Source organism: Aulonocara sp. 'chitande type north' Nkhata Bay, linkage group LG3 (assembly GCF_057382095.1).
Source record: "Aulonocara sp. 'chitande type north' Nkhata Bay isolate Kocher_YH1m ecotype deep benthic linkage group LG3, A_spYH_male_GT1.1, whole genome shotgun sequence".
In the NCBI taxonomy this organism is placed as follows: Eukaryota; Metazoa; Chordata; class Actinopteri; order Cichliformes; family Cichlidae; genus Aulonocara; species Aulonocara sp. 'chitande type north' Nkhata Bay.
Genome location: NC_141346.1, coordinates 49,298,169 through 49,311,755, shown reverse-complemented (window position 1 = coordinate 49,311,755; position 13,587 = coordinate 49,298,169). Strand labels below are relative to the sequence as shown.

The following is a 13,587-nucleotide window of genomic DNA, read 5'->3' as shown; positions in this document are numbered from 1 at the left end:
TATTAGTGGACAGCAGGGTGAATTTCACTGTTTTCCTTGCTGATTATATATATATATATATTAGATTTGTAGTCAAGACCGCCTAAACCAAGACCGAGACAATACCAAGACCAGAGGGTATCGAGACCCAGACAAGACCAAGACAGACTGAGTCAAGACCAAGACAAAATCGAGACGAGACCAAGACCAAGACAAAAAAGTCTTTAAACTGCAGCCTGACACCCGTAAACTGCTTCGTTTACGGGTGTCAGGCATATTTATGTGTTTTTGCGATGCACTCGCGCAGCCCTCCTCACCGCTGCCTACTGTCTCACTCACTTACTGAGAGGACAGACGCTCGCTCCACTTGACTGTCGCGTCGCTCACCCTCTCTGTTTTTCACATAATGATATTGTCCTATATGCTCGCATGTGATTGGCCACAATATAGAGGGATTGGAGCATAGCTGAGCCACTGTGTGAGAGCTGAGCAGCGAAAGGAAATTAAGTGAGGAGCCGGCTCTCGCTGAATGGGAGTCGACTCTTCTGATTCACTACAAAGCACTCTCTAAGCACGGCTCTTGGAGCTGATGCTTTTGCGCATGACACATTATCAAACGTTACGTTGTGTGTCAGGATACTGTTGACTCCAAATCTATGTCGATCTGAGACAGCAAGACCGAAACAGTGAGACCAAGACAAGACCGAGGGATCCGAGATCAAGACAAGACCAAGACCGTGTAAAAGACCGGTCTCGAGACATCCAACTCTAATATGTATGTCTCTTTTTCCAACCTGTCTATTGAGTTAGTGACATTATCATTTGTGATATTTATTTTACTGAGTTGTTAATCCCATGAGTAGTTTCTCGCCTTTTTAATTGCAAATCAAAGATGCTCGACAAGTGTGCTCTTCCTAGAGCTTGACAGATGTGTCTCTATCAGCGCAGCAGGATGTTTAATGCAAGAACACGTATGTTGCGATCCTTTTTCCAGCAACATTTTGCTCTTTTGCAGGGCAGAGCCATTCAGCTATCGCTAAAAACATCTGAATTACAATGCAGTGCTGATTTTTAGACCTTAAAATGCCATTGCAGCATATACAACAGCAGAGACTGATTGGGTCATTGTTAATGCCTCTGTTGTATATTAGTGAATTATCTGGAAAGTGACGAGGGCACCATACACTTACCAGCCACTTCATAACTTAGAATTTACCAGTTCCAGGTTGTTCATCTTTTCTTTGTTTTAATTCTTCACAGATTCAACAAGGTGCTGGAAACATGCCTGAAAGATTTTGGCTCATATTGACATGATAGCATCACACAGTTGCTGCAGATTTGGCAGCTGCAATCATGATACAAATCTCTCGCTCCACCACATCCCAGATTTGCTCGATTGGATTGAGATCTGCTGACTATGGAGGCCGTTTGAGTACAGTGAATTCACTTTAGAAAGCAGTTTCAGACTGAGTTTTGTGAAGTGGTGGATCGAGCAGCAGTTTCTTAAAATACTCAGATGAGCCCCTCTGGCACTAACAACCATACCATATTCAAAATCAACATTTTCTTTCCCATTCTGATACTCAGTTTGAGCTTCAGCAGGTTTTCTTGAGCATGTCTACCTGCACTAAGCTGCTGCCAACCTCTTCTGTTCACATTAAAAAGCGATGAGGTTGGAGACGCTGGGGACCGAACCCAGGACCTCATACATGCAAAGAAGGCGCTCTACCACTGAGCTACATCCCCAACTCTGCTTAGACTCAATGTCTCTTTGTCCTGAGCTTCACTTTTTAGCTTACAGAAACGTTGCAAAAGCGTTTGACAAGCTATTTTCCAGTGGCCACGATACTCACTTGTGCAGTAACTGGCCTAAATTTTTTCAGGCACACTTGTCTGTGTTCACCACGCTAGTTACCACCAAGTTGGCAGCACTGAGAGGCACTGTGCTTTCAGCGAAGAAGGTGAAGTGTGGAGCTGAAAATTGTTTTGAAAGATACTAGATAAACACTGACACAAGCACTCCTCCTTCACCTCCACTCTACACTTTTTATTGGATGCCACAGTCGTAGTAAATTAGCACATACCAGGGAATAGCTGTGTTTTAACCATAAAAGCAGTATTTTATTTTTGTAGCCTGTTTTTTGAACTTTTTGAAGTTTTAACCTTCACATTTATTTCTGAGCTAAGAACTGTGGCTGATAAATGCTCTACATAAAGGTAATGCATTCACACAAATATTGTGTAGCTGTTTTGTTTATGTGACTGAACACAACTTTTGTGTTGCTTTTACACTAGTCATTTAAATCGGCATGCCAAACTGTGCTTGTGTATGTGTCAGATTTTAACATCTTTTCTCATTTACAATTTGCCTGATGATAGAGTTAAGTCCTATGAAAATCCATGTGACGCAGGCTTCTTGAGCTTCTCTGAAAATCCCTTTCAAATGGCTGACAAAATGCGTTTCCTTATCGTCATATTTTGACAAAATACTCATTCAAACAGTTCTAGTCTTTTGCACATCACTTCTGAGCTTTGTCAGAGCATTTATCTTATTCAAATATAGAATTTTCAAATGCTTCTCGAAGTGACAAAACAACCATTTCACCCACATTTAGTCCCAAAATCCAGCTTTCAAGTGACAGCCTTTATTCAACTAAAACACCATCCACAGTGTGTTTGTTATGGATTGTGGAGGTTGTGTATTATCCCGTCATTGATCTATCCTCCATTCCTCCATGCATTAGTCTCACATCAATAAGCCTCTTTATTGCTTCTCTGCTGTAGCTTGGAGGAAAACCTATTTTCTCACACAGACTCCCAGGCCTGCACCCAGGTTCAGCAAGGAGCACATAACCCTATCACTTTAAAAATATATAGTTATGGTGTCAGTGAGGGAAAAAATGTCAACATTGTATAAATTAACATTATTTTATGAGTTTTTACAGCCTTTATTCCTGATTATAACTGTTCAGAGGCTTCAGAATTTTAACCATTTACTTATTAGTTTTTATTATGCTGTTAATGTTTTTTGTTGTTTTTGTTATTTTCATTTTTTAATGAAAAAAAACCAAAAATGCATTATTTTATGTATATCAAGTATTACAGAGAAATCTATACATATATATAAAAAAAACATCAGCCTGGTAAAGAATGCCCAGCAGCAGCTGCACTTCCTCCGTGTCCTGAGGAAGAACAACTTGGACCAGACGCTGCTCCTCAGTGGAGAGCGTGCTCTCCTACTTCCTGGTTTGCAGGGGCCACAACTGAGAACAGGAAGGCTGTGCAGAGGGTAATTAACACCACCCAAAAAATCATGGGCTGCCCTCTGCCACACCTGAAGGTCATTGCCAGATCCTCCTGTCTCAGAAAAAACACACACAAGGGTTGTTTTTTTTTTATCTTTGCTTTGTGCGGTCAGCTTTGTATTCTTCTAGGAGAAAGATCTTAGATTTGTGTCCTCATTAGGGATTTGTGTTGGTGTATGGGCTTGTAGCCTCAGGTTTATATTGTTAAATGGTGATAATGAGACTGTGTTTCAGCTATTTTAATGAGTAACGTGAAAGTAATACATCGAGTAGTATAACAAATTACTTTTTCCCGGGAGTAATTAAGAAACATACTACATTACTTTGAAGTAATGTGTAATATGTGTAATATATGTAATAAGGCCGGGGTCTTTCTGTGTGGAGTTTGCATGTTCTCCCCGTGTTTGCGTGGGTTCTCTCCGGGTACTCCGGCTTCCTCCCACCGTCCAAAGACATGCAGCTTGTGGGGATAGGTTAATTGGATAATCCAAATTGTCACTAGGTGTGAATGTGCGGATGAATGTGAGTGCGAATGGTTGTCTGTCCCTGTGTGTTGGCCCTGCGACAGACTGGCGACCTGTCCAGGGTGTACCCCGCCTCTCGCCCTATGACAGCTGGGATAGGCTCCAGCGCCCCCCGCGACCCTGAAAAGGACAAGCGGAAGCGAATGGATGGATGGATATGTAATAATGACTTTTGAGTGAAGACTGATCACAACTAAGGGAGGAAATAAATTTGTAATTTATTTATTGCTGCTTAGCAAAGGTGGTGACTCACAACAGAGCCAATGAGAACCCAATGACAATCGATAAGGAATCGAATCAATGAGGATAATGGAATCAAAATCGCTAAATTCTTATCAATTCCTATCCCTAGATATAACAGTGGTGACAATAAGATTCAAAATTGATACTTTGTTATTATTTTTGTAGGGGGTTCACTTAAAAAAAATCAGTCAGGATGTGAGAAGACAAAATGTCTTTGACATAAAAGCTGCCATAACGAAAGCAAGGCGAAGGGGATGTAGCTCAGTGGTAGAGTGCATGCTTTGCATGTATGAGGCCCTGGGTTCAATCCCCAGCATCTCCAGTTTTTCAGTCCTTTAATCAGCTTTAGACTGTCAAAATATATACAATTTTCATATTCACCGGGGTTAAAGTAATACAACATGAATCGTCATCATAACTACCAAATATAAGTTGATTCTCTTATAGTATGACCTGAGGCTGAGGTCCAATAAATTACAATAATTTGTGAGACCCAAATGTTAAGGCAGTCACTACCTTTTAACAACAGTTCTTTTTAATAAAATGCAGAATTAAGAAATAGAGAAAACCAACTTCATTAGCATGTCATGCCAATCAGTATACTGTGTTGGTGACCTATATTACTACAAAGCAGGCCTAACATATAGTTTATCACAGCAATGTCAATCCAAAGCTACTTACAGCATTAAAAAGTTGGAGATGCTGGGGATTGAACCCAGGACCTCATACATGCAAAGCATACGCTCTACCACTGAGCTGCATCCCCTTGTAGCAGGTACCTGATCCCATAATATTATCCCGCTGTTTAGCCTTTGGTTGCTTGTGAGATGGTCATACAAGAGGTTAAACTGTCTTTTATTCTTTGGACTACAAATGACTAGTCTGGATGTCCAGTAACTGAAGATGAACAGGTGATACATATTTTGTATTTTTGACTGTTCTTCTAAAAGTCCTAGCTCAAAGTCTCCGCACTAATTCATCCAAAAGGTGTTCTAGATGGTTGAGGTAAGGACTCTGTGCAGGCCAGTCGAGTTTTTCCACACCAGATTCGTTCATCCATGTCTTTATGGGCCTTGCTTTATGCATTTGCTGTGCAGTTGAGTTGGAATAGGAACGAGCCATCCCCAAACTGTTCCCACTAATCTGGGAGCATGAAATTGTCCAAAACACCTTGGTATGCTTAAACATTAAAGAGTTCTTTTCACTGGAACAAAGGGGCTGAGCCCAGCTCCTAACAAGCAACCCAAAACCATAATCCCACAAAAGCAACCGCCAAACCCAGAATCGTCTATCCGATTGCCAGATGAAGAAGCGTGATTCATCACTTCAAAGAACACATCTCCACTGCTCTAGAGTCCAGTAGCTTTTATCACTGGATCAAACACTTTGCAATGAACGTGGTGATGTAAGGCTTGGATGCAGCTGCTTGGCCATGGAAACACATTCCATGAAGCTCTCTATGCACTGTTCTTGAGCTAATCTGAAGGCCATGTGAAATTTGGACATCTGTAGTAATTGACTCTGCAGAAAGTTGGCGACCTATGCGCACTATGCACCTCAGGTGGCCTACCATCTTGTGGCACTTTGTTAAAATACCATTAACTGACTATGGAATATTCATAACAAGGAAATTTTACAGCTGGACTAGTGGCATCCTACCATAGTACCACCCTGCAATTAACTGAGCTCCTGAGAAGGACCCATTCTTTGATAAACCATTGTAGAAGCAGTCTTCTGGAACAAACAACTGTATACCCACATAGTTTTCATGACTGTCTACTGTGCAGTGATGCAAGAGATAAATTCTTCTCAATAAATCATTTTCATGTCATTCTCAAAGAGACTATTAGTACGACCATTACCAACTCACCACTGAGGAGCAGAAACTCATTAAGAAAATGGTCACTAATATTTTTTTATCATTAGCCCTGGTATTATCATGTTAGGTGATAACTTTAACCCTAACCTTTTTTCTAACCCAAGGCAATCAGAATATGTCATTTTTGTTTTTGCTCCCCCATGTCTTGACAGTCACGGATCAGAGAAAAGAAAAATCATTCTGACTGACGCACATTAAAAATATATATTTTTGCCTTTCTCTAAAATGTAAGAAAACCATTTCACACCAGACTTTTCCATCTCCCTGTTAGTACAGGGAGTCTTGAGTTGTAGCGATAAAAAGCCTGTTACATGGCTGGGGATTTTCTTCACCTTGTCAAATCATCCCATAACTACATGTAATTTTACATCTATAGTGTTGACAGCTTACTGATCATAAGCAAAATAAATTAGACTTTGTTTCAATGTTTGAATTTCCTATAGTTCTTTCTTAAAAACACTAATATGACTATTACTAATGTATATGTTCGATTATAGTAATGAAAATTATTGCTAAATTAAAACAATTCATTTAAAAAGCATTAAGTGAAATAGATTGGTCTCTTTGTGCTTTTGTGTTTTGGGGTTGTTGGTTTTTTTTTCCCTAAGACCTCAGAGCTGAAGGTAGAAGCAGTCTAAAAGCAGTCTCATATCTTGGGCAAATAGCTCTTTCAAACTGACACCCTGTCAGCGATTCTGGGATCCATCTCTCAATAGAAAAGGATTATAGCCCATTATATCTCCCCTAATCCTCTCTCTCCTTTTCTTACCATCTCTCACTCCCCTGTCCTTTTCATATCTTTCTCACTGTTCACAAAACCACAGTGCTACAGCTCAGTCTTTTCCCCTCCAGATTTTTGTTTTCTTTTGCTGTCTGTCCAGTTTGTACAAGTGATAAGAAGCTTTTATGGGGGACAGATGACAGGTCTTGTTTTTAGGCCTAAAGGAACACAGAACTGTGTGCGTTTGTAATTCTGTTTATATGTCTCCGTTTTTGCAGGTTGTGTTGTTGCTTGTGTATTTTTAGATTTGCTTATGAATCATCATACACTTTTGTGTGTCCTATGTGCAAATATGTCTAAATGACTCATGAGTCTTTCTTTGAACCTTTCTCCAGTCTGTGTGTGTGTATGTGTGCACATATTTATATATATTACAAGCATGTGTGGTCCTTCCCAGTGTTAATTTTCACTTTTCTTTTAATCATACCCTTCTGCCTTGCTCTGTCAAAGCGTAACAGAAAGATGATAGGACTTTTTACCTCATTTCTTCTCTTCTTTCTCCAACTACCTATTTACTTTCTGCTCCTTACCACCTCCCTTTTCCTCTTTCCCGTTCTTTTTTGGAGAAGAAAGTTTTGTCTCTAACTGTTGCCCCTCCCTCATACTTCTTGCTTTCTGTGAAATGGGATACTTCTGTGAAGTATTCCATTTCTTCTTTCTTTTTATCTTTTTATCTCTCTTGTATTACCATAGATTTACGATGTATTAACCTAGATTTATTGTGCCTCTCTGCCTTAACCATCTGTGATTTTTCAAAAAGTGGGTCTGCTCAGATTAAAACTAAACTCCTTTCAGCAAAACGCTACTTTCAGTCTATAACTGTGGAAGATAAGCTGCAAGGGAATTCTGCACTTTGTGCATGACAGGATGAAATGATCAGCATATTAATGCTACAAAAAGAGAAGTATGGCAGCATGTATACAGTCAAGGAATCCTGTCCACAGTCTATACATTCTGCATCAGATTACAATTATATAATGTCCTTGTACTTGACCGTTTTCAGAGGAATGTTTTTTTAAATTTCTAAGCCACTTAACACTGAACTATAAATCATTCAAACATAAAAAAAGAGACCTAACTCCAGGGATCTACATAAGACAGACAACTTAGCAAAGAACCAATTTTAAATTTTATCTTTAGGCACTTTGTTACTAGTAGTCGGTTGCAAAAGCATATCATTTTTTCCCCATTTTGTTAGTTGCATCTATGAAAAATACTAAAGAAAACACAGTTTGACAGCAATAAGAGAATATTTTTTGCGCCAACGAGGTAATTCCCAAAGAGTTATTAGCTGAAAGTCACATATCTCAACAGGAAGGAATGCTGGTTTGAGCGGTCCCACTCGTGGGACTAATAAAGGTATATCTTGTCTTATCTTGAGTCAAGGGGAAAGACCATCTCTGAGTTGAGGAGGGGGCCTAAGGGTACATCTAAGGGTACATCTTTCACCATCTTACAATGCTGTGCTTACAGCTTTTCTCTAACTATCTGTGAATGGTACTCACGGCCATTGATCAAATGCTCACAATAAAAGGCACCAGATGAATCATCAACTTTCGTACTGAAGTGTAAGACTTCAGTCGAAACCTACATACACTGTGTTTGGTCATGCCAAAATAATTAATCCGATTGGATAGATATTTTGCAGGATATGGAAAGAATACTTGAAAGTGGACACTGTATCTCTGCTGTTGGGACATCCGAGTCGGGATAATATTACTGATGGCATCTTTAATAGACTTTACGATATCCCTGCATATGCTATAAGGAAAACATTTTTTCTATCTTGGATAAATGACAAACCCCCAGCAAAACAATCTGGTACATAATTCTTATGGAATACTTTCCTATTGAATATCTGACCTGCCTGCTCCATTCCTCAAGGAAACTCTTTAGAAGAATTTGGGTTCCATATCTTCGTTTCACGAACTGTGGTGGGTGTTCTGTATTGTGTAATCACATTAACTGTTACAGTGCCTGGAGTATGTGCTGTATGCCTTGTTATCGTTGTGGCTGCCACCTCGGATAAGAAATGCTCTTTTTGTTTAGAAGTGTTTTCCTTCTCCTTATTTGCCTCCTTCAGAACACTTAAGCCATTTCCACACCCCACACAGTTGCACTTGGATCAGCACACATCCCACAAATCCATTTCGAGTCGCAAGAATAATAACTGTGAAAATTTTTGTCCCTTGAGAGGAGGATTATAATCCACTGGCCCACAGTCAAGAATTATAAAAAGAGTAAGGCAAGACTTCATCCTCAGGGCTCACAATGAGTCATATTTCTTGTATTACATTACAATGATAATATGAAACTTCATCGATCCCCAGAGGCGACTACTCCCCTCAGTTGGCTTCCTCTGTACAAGAAGTTAATACTAATATAAAAGAAACCTGTGAGCTTTTCTATCGATGCCTTAGCAAAATCGATGCTTGGAGATGCTTTGCCAGAAATGATGCTTGGAGATGAGGCTATGTTAACTCTGGTCATTTGGAGTTGTGAAGAATGTTGTCCCTTCATCCTGATGCTATATGTTAGGTCACATGAAGGAGTTCTAGTTGGGCAGGTAGCCAGAATTATTTTTTTTTAATGAAAACATAATTTGGTATTCCGTCACTGACAGACGCTAGGGCACTGTTAGCATTTTGTCATTATGTATAAAGGTGGTTAGGAAGTTGACTAGGGATCTAAACGTCGTCATTCAGAAAGCTTCAGATGTTCTCTGCAGAGACAGCAAAGTTAGGAGCTCAATGTTAATGAAACCTTAGGCTACAGTCCCATACACTGGCTGGCACAAATCCGTATCCTAATGAAGGAAAACATACAGTCTTTCTTTTAGTGTTTAACTTTGAAAAAAAAGTAATATTCATATTTCTATTTCTCAAAAGTTGTAGGCTGCGACACCATTACTGGGTTGTACTGTAACTGTACTTATTCAAGAGGTCGAAAGTTGGAAATTTGCAACTGGAAGCTCCCAATGAGAAATGTATAGCCCACTTATAAAGAGCAGACCAATATAAAACAATCCAAGATGGCGGAACTGAATGTAAACAGTAGTAAAACTTCACATCTGCACTGCCACTGTTGTGTATTTTTGACTCATTAAAAAGTTTAATATGTGCATTGAAGGACATATCCTGGTCAAAAATGACTCCAAGGTTCCTCACCGTGTTACTGGAGGCCAAGGTAATGCCATCCAGAGTAAGAATCTGGTTAGATACCATATTTCTAAGATTTTCAGGGCCGAGTACAATAACCTCAGTTTTGTCTGAATTAAGAAGCAGAAAGTTAGCGGCCATCCAGGTCTTTATGTCTTTAAGACATTCCTGCAGTTTAGCTAATTGGTGTGTGTTATCTGGCTTCATAGATAGATAGAGCTGCGTGTCATCTGTATAGCAGTGAAAATGTATGCTATGTCTTCTAATAATACTTCCTAGGAGAAGCATGTATAATGTAAACAGAATTAACCTCAGTGTGTGAAGAGGACTCTCCATTTACATGCACAAATTGGAGTCTATTAGATAGATATGATACAAACCACTGCAGTGCAGTACCTGTAATACCTACAGCATGTTCTAATCGCTCTAATAGGATATTATGGTCGACAGTATCGAATGCTGCGCTAAGGTCTAGCAGGACAAGCACAGAGATGAGTCCACTGTCAGAGGCCATAAGAAGATCATTTGTAACCTTCACTAAAGCTGTTTCTGTGCTGTGATGAGCTCTGAAACCTGACTGAAACTCTTCAAATAAGCCATTCCTCTGCAGATGATCTGTTAGCTGTTTGACAACTACTCTTTCAAGGATTTTTGATATGAAAGGAAGGTTGGAGATTGGCCTATAATTAGCTAAGACTGCTGGGTCTAGAGATGGCTTTTTGAGTAAAGGTTTAACTACAGCCAGCTTGAAGGCCTGTGGTACATAGCAGATTATTAGAGATAGGTTGATCATATTTAAGATCGAAGCATTGATTAATGGCAGGTCTTCTTTGAGCAGTTTTGTAGGAATGGGGTCTAAAAGACACGTTGATGAATTACAGATACAACTCCACTTGAGACATACAAACCACGCCACTCAGTTCTATTTAATGCTGCACTACAGAGTCAAATGTGAGAGTCTGGTATAAATTAATTTTTTCCACCAAAGCACCTCAACAAGGAAACTGAACAGTGAAGGTATTTCTGATCGGGTCACTTCTTGAACCTCATACAGCTCACTCCAACTCAACTCTGAGCTGTTAATAAACACCATTTCTACACTTTTGTGTAGTTGGCTCTGTGTAAAAACAACTTTCCACCAAACCGTTTCCTTCTCAGCTACTATTTCAACATACCTGCAGTCTTTCACCCGAGGGTCTTTTCTCCCTCACAAACTTTTTTCTTCAGTTTCTCCCCGTCTCTCCCATTCAGTTCATTTTCCATCATAGTCAGCTAGTTCAGTTTAGTGCATTGTGGCTAAATGTGCACAGAGGTCCTCCAAAGGAAACCCCACCCAGACCTCCTGAGAGACGCACACACTGTAGCCATCGCAAAGCTTTCACCAAGAGAGAAAGCACATGCTTAGATAATTGTGTCTTTAAATGCGTACAGAGGACAGAAGGAGAGACAAACCTTTTTTTTATTGTCTGAAAATCAGAATCCGTATTTTTCTTTTCACTACACACAGACATCGGCAAGGTCAGGCGGTTCACACCACTGTATTAGCAGAGTAGCAGGTGGCCTCACAGATGGAGACTGGTATCACCGTTCACACCAGTATATGGTGTCTATTAGTATCTTGCTGAGATTGGCTGGTTGCTCAGGTTCATGGTCACGCTAAAATACAAAAAATCATTTATCTAATCTCTCCTAACACTTCTGTCTTCATTCTTCTAGATCTTTTTAAATCATTTTAGCCCCACCTGTTTGAGAAAATAAATCTACAGTTTCTATTCATGAAAGGAAGCCTCTGGTAAAACATAGGGTGGGGTCCCACATCATTTTCCTGTAGTTGTGGTTTGCAGACACGTGCAGTATTTTGGCAGCCAAAAGAAGCAGTTTCAGTTATCTTCTTTCTTTCTTTCTTTCTTTCTTTCTTTCTTTCTTTCTTTCTTTCTTTCTTTCTTTCTTTCTTTCTTTCTTGGGTTCACACAAAGTTGGAAAAGAGAATGTCAAAAGAGTGAGCAGAGAAAGAAAAAAACAAGGTTACTCAAAGTGGTTCACAGCAATTAAACACCATCCTCTATCTACCTGCCACTGTCTGTCACTGTCCTGCTCCATCAGTCACATCTCGCCTCTGCCATCAGCTCCATCAGGACTGGAGGCAGAAGGGTGCATAACCAGACTTAAAATTCTGATTGTGGTGGAAAATATAAGGCAAAGTAAAGGATCGTGTTGTTTTCTTCTTTTTTTAGCATCTGCTCTCATTTCTTTGCTATACCCTGTTGTGTAGGTCTGTTCTGTCGCCCCATATTTTTTCCTGCCTGTTTTCTTTCACATGAAGCCACATGTGCTTATGGTCCTCTATGGTTTGAGGACAGAAGTGTGTGGGTGTCACTGAGCCTCTTTCAGACATGCATTCATGCAATCTAAACGGGCTGGTTTCATGTCTGAATGAGCACCCTGGTCATTTTTCTGTACAAGTCACAACAGCAGGCACGCACAAGATTACCACTGCACATGTCTCTCAAGCTGTTTGTGAGTAGCTCACTGAGAAACTGGAGAATTCCCTAAACAGAAATACCATCTACATAATAACATTTATCCTGACCAATTTGTTTCTAATTTGCAGTAATATTAATAGATGGTTGTTTCCAACATTCACGCCTGAGTTTTCTGAGACATTACCCAGCATAAATTGTGCCAGATTGGACATTAAGCAGTGATAATCCTTCCAAGTCCCATGGACAGAGTCAGTTTAATATCAGTTGGAATCCATATAACAATATTTGCAGTCATATATCCCGCCCCCTGCACACTCCATCCAAAGAACACCCTCGCCTGAACCAAACAAAGTATTTCCAGTAATGAAAAAGCATCTCTAAGGGTCAACTTCCTGTTGTGTGGTGTGTGTATAAAAGGGCAGCTTCGGACAAAAGTGAGGTCTCTGTCTCTCAGCTTGTGTGCAAGGGTAAGCACAGCTCTCTCACACCCTGCAGCACTGTGCAGCACATACACAGGCTGACCTTTCTTGTTGTTCCTATGCATAATTGTATATGAGAACACAAATAGCAGCTTCTTGTCTGAGATCAAGTTTTTTTTGTAGTGAAAATATTTCTGTTGTCTTCTGCATGCTGCACTCTATTTGACATTGCCCAGATTTTCTATATGAATACAGGGTGAGATGCACAAACTAAATGTTCGTGTGGTTGTACTTATTTGGGGTCAATGCTATGGGTTCCACAAGGTTCATCAGTCTTTAGCCCCTATGGTAAATGTTGTGCATGCACTTTTACTCCCTCAATCACTGTCAGGTGCATCTCACCAAAACCAGCAAGGAACAGAATGACAGAATGACATCACTTTGACACATGCACACAAAAAACAAAAGCAGTTTTTTGATTCCTGGAGCTTTTTAGTGTTTTTTTACTCGTTATTAGCTGTTGTCATTTTTAGGTCTTATAAAAAGTATGCTTTGAAGGAGATTATTTGGTGCATCATCTTTTCTGGTTTCCTTTCATTTCCTCTAACCCTCTTCTCTCTTATGTGCCTCCATGAAGTGCAGTCTGCAGAGTGCTTCCTCTCCTCTGTCCTCTTGTCTTTTTCAAGTGCTTCAAAGAAGTCACCCAGCTGCCATCCTCTCTGGCTTTCTGTGTCTTTCTCTTCCAACTAACCACCTGCTATTTCCAGATTCTGCTTGTAGTGAGGCAGTTGATCTTTTGCCGTCACTTTATTTCCA

General features: G+C 40.0%; 1 protein-coding gene and 3 non-coding genes across 6 annotated transcripts in view; 2 read left to right on the top strand and 2 right to left on the bottom strand.

Annotated features, from left to right (window-relative positions):
• m1ap (meiosis 1 associated protein) overlaps window positions 1-13,587 on the top strand; it is a 55,759-nt gene that overhangs the window by 21,983 nt on the left and 20,189 nt on the right. The gene's annotated exons all lie outside the window — the stretch shown is intronic.
• trnaa-ugc (transfer RNA alanine (anticodon UGC)) lies at window positions 1,654-1,725 on the bottom strand. Its single transcript has one exon. It is a non-coding gene; the product is annotated as a tRNA-Ala (tRNA).
• On the top strand, window positions 4,302-4,373 carry trnaa-ugc (transfer RNA alanine (anticodon UGC)). Its single transcript has one exon. It is a non-coding gene; the product is annotated as a tRNA-Ala (tRNA).
• trnaa-ugc (transfer RNA alanine (anticodon UGC)) lies at window positions 4,746-4,817 on the bottom strand. Its single transcript has one exon. It is a non-coding gene; the product is annotated as a tRNA-Ala (tRNA).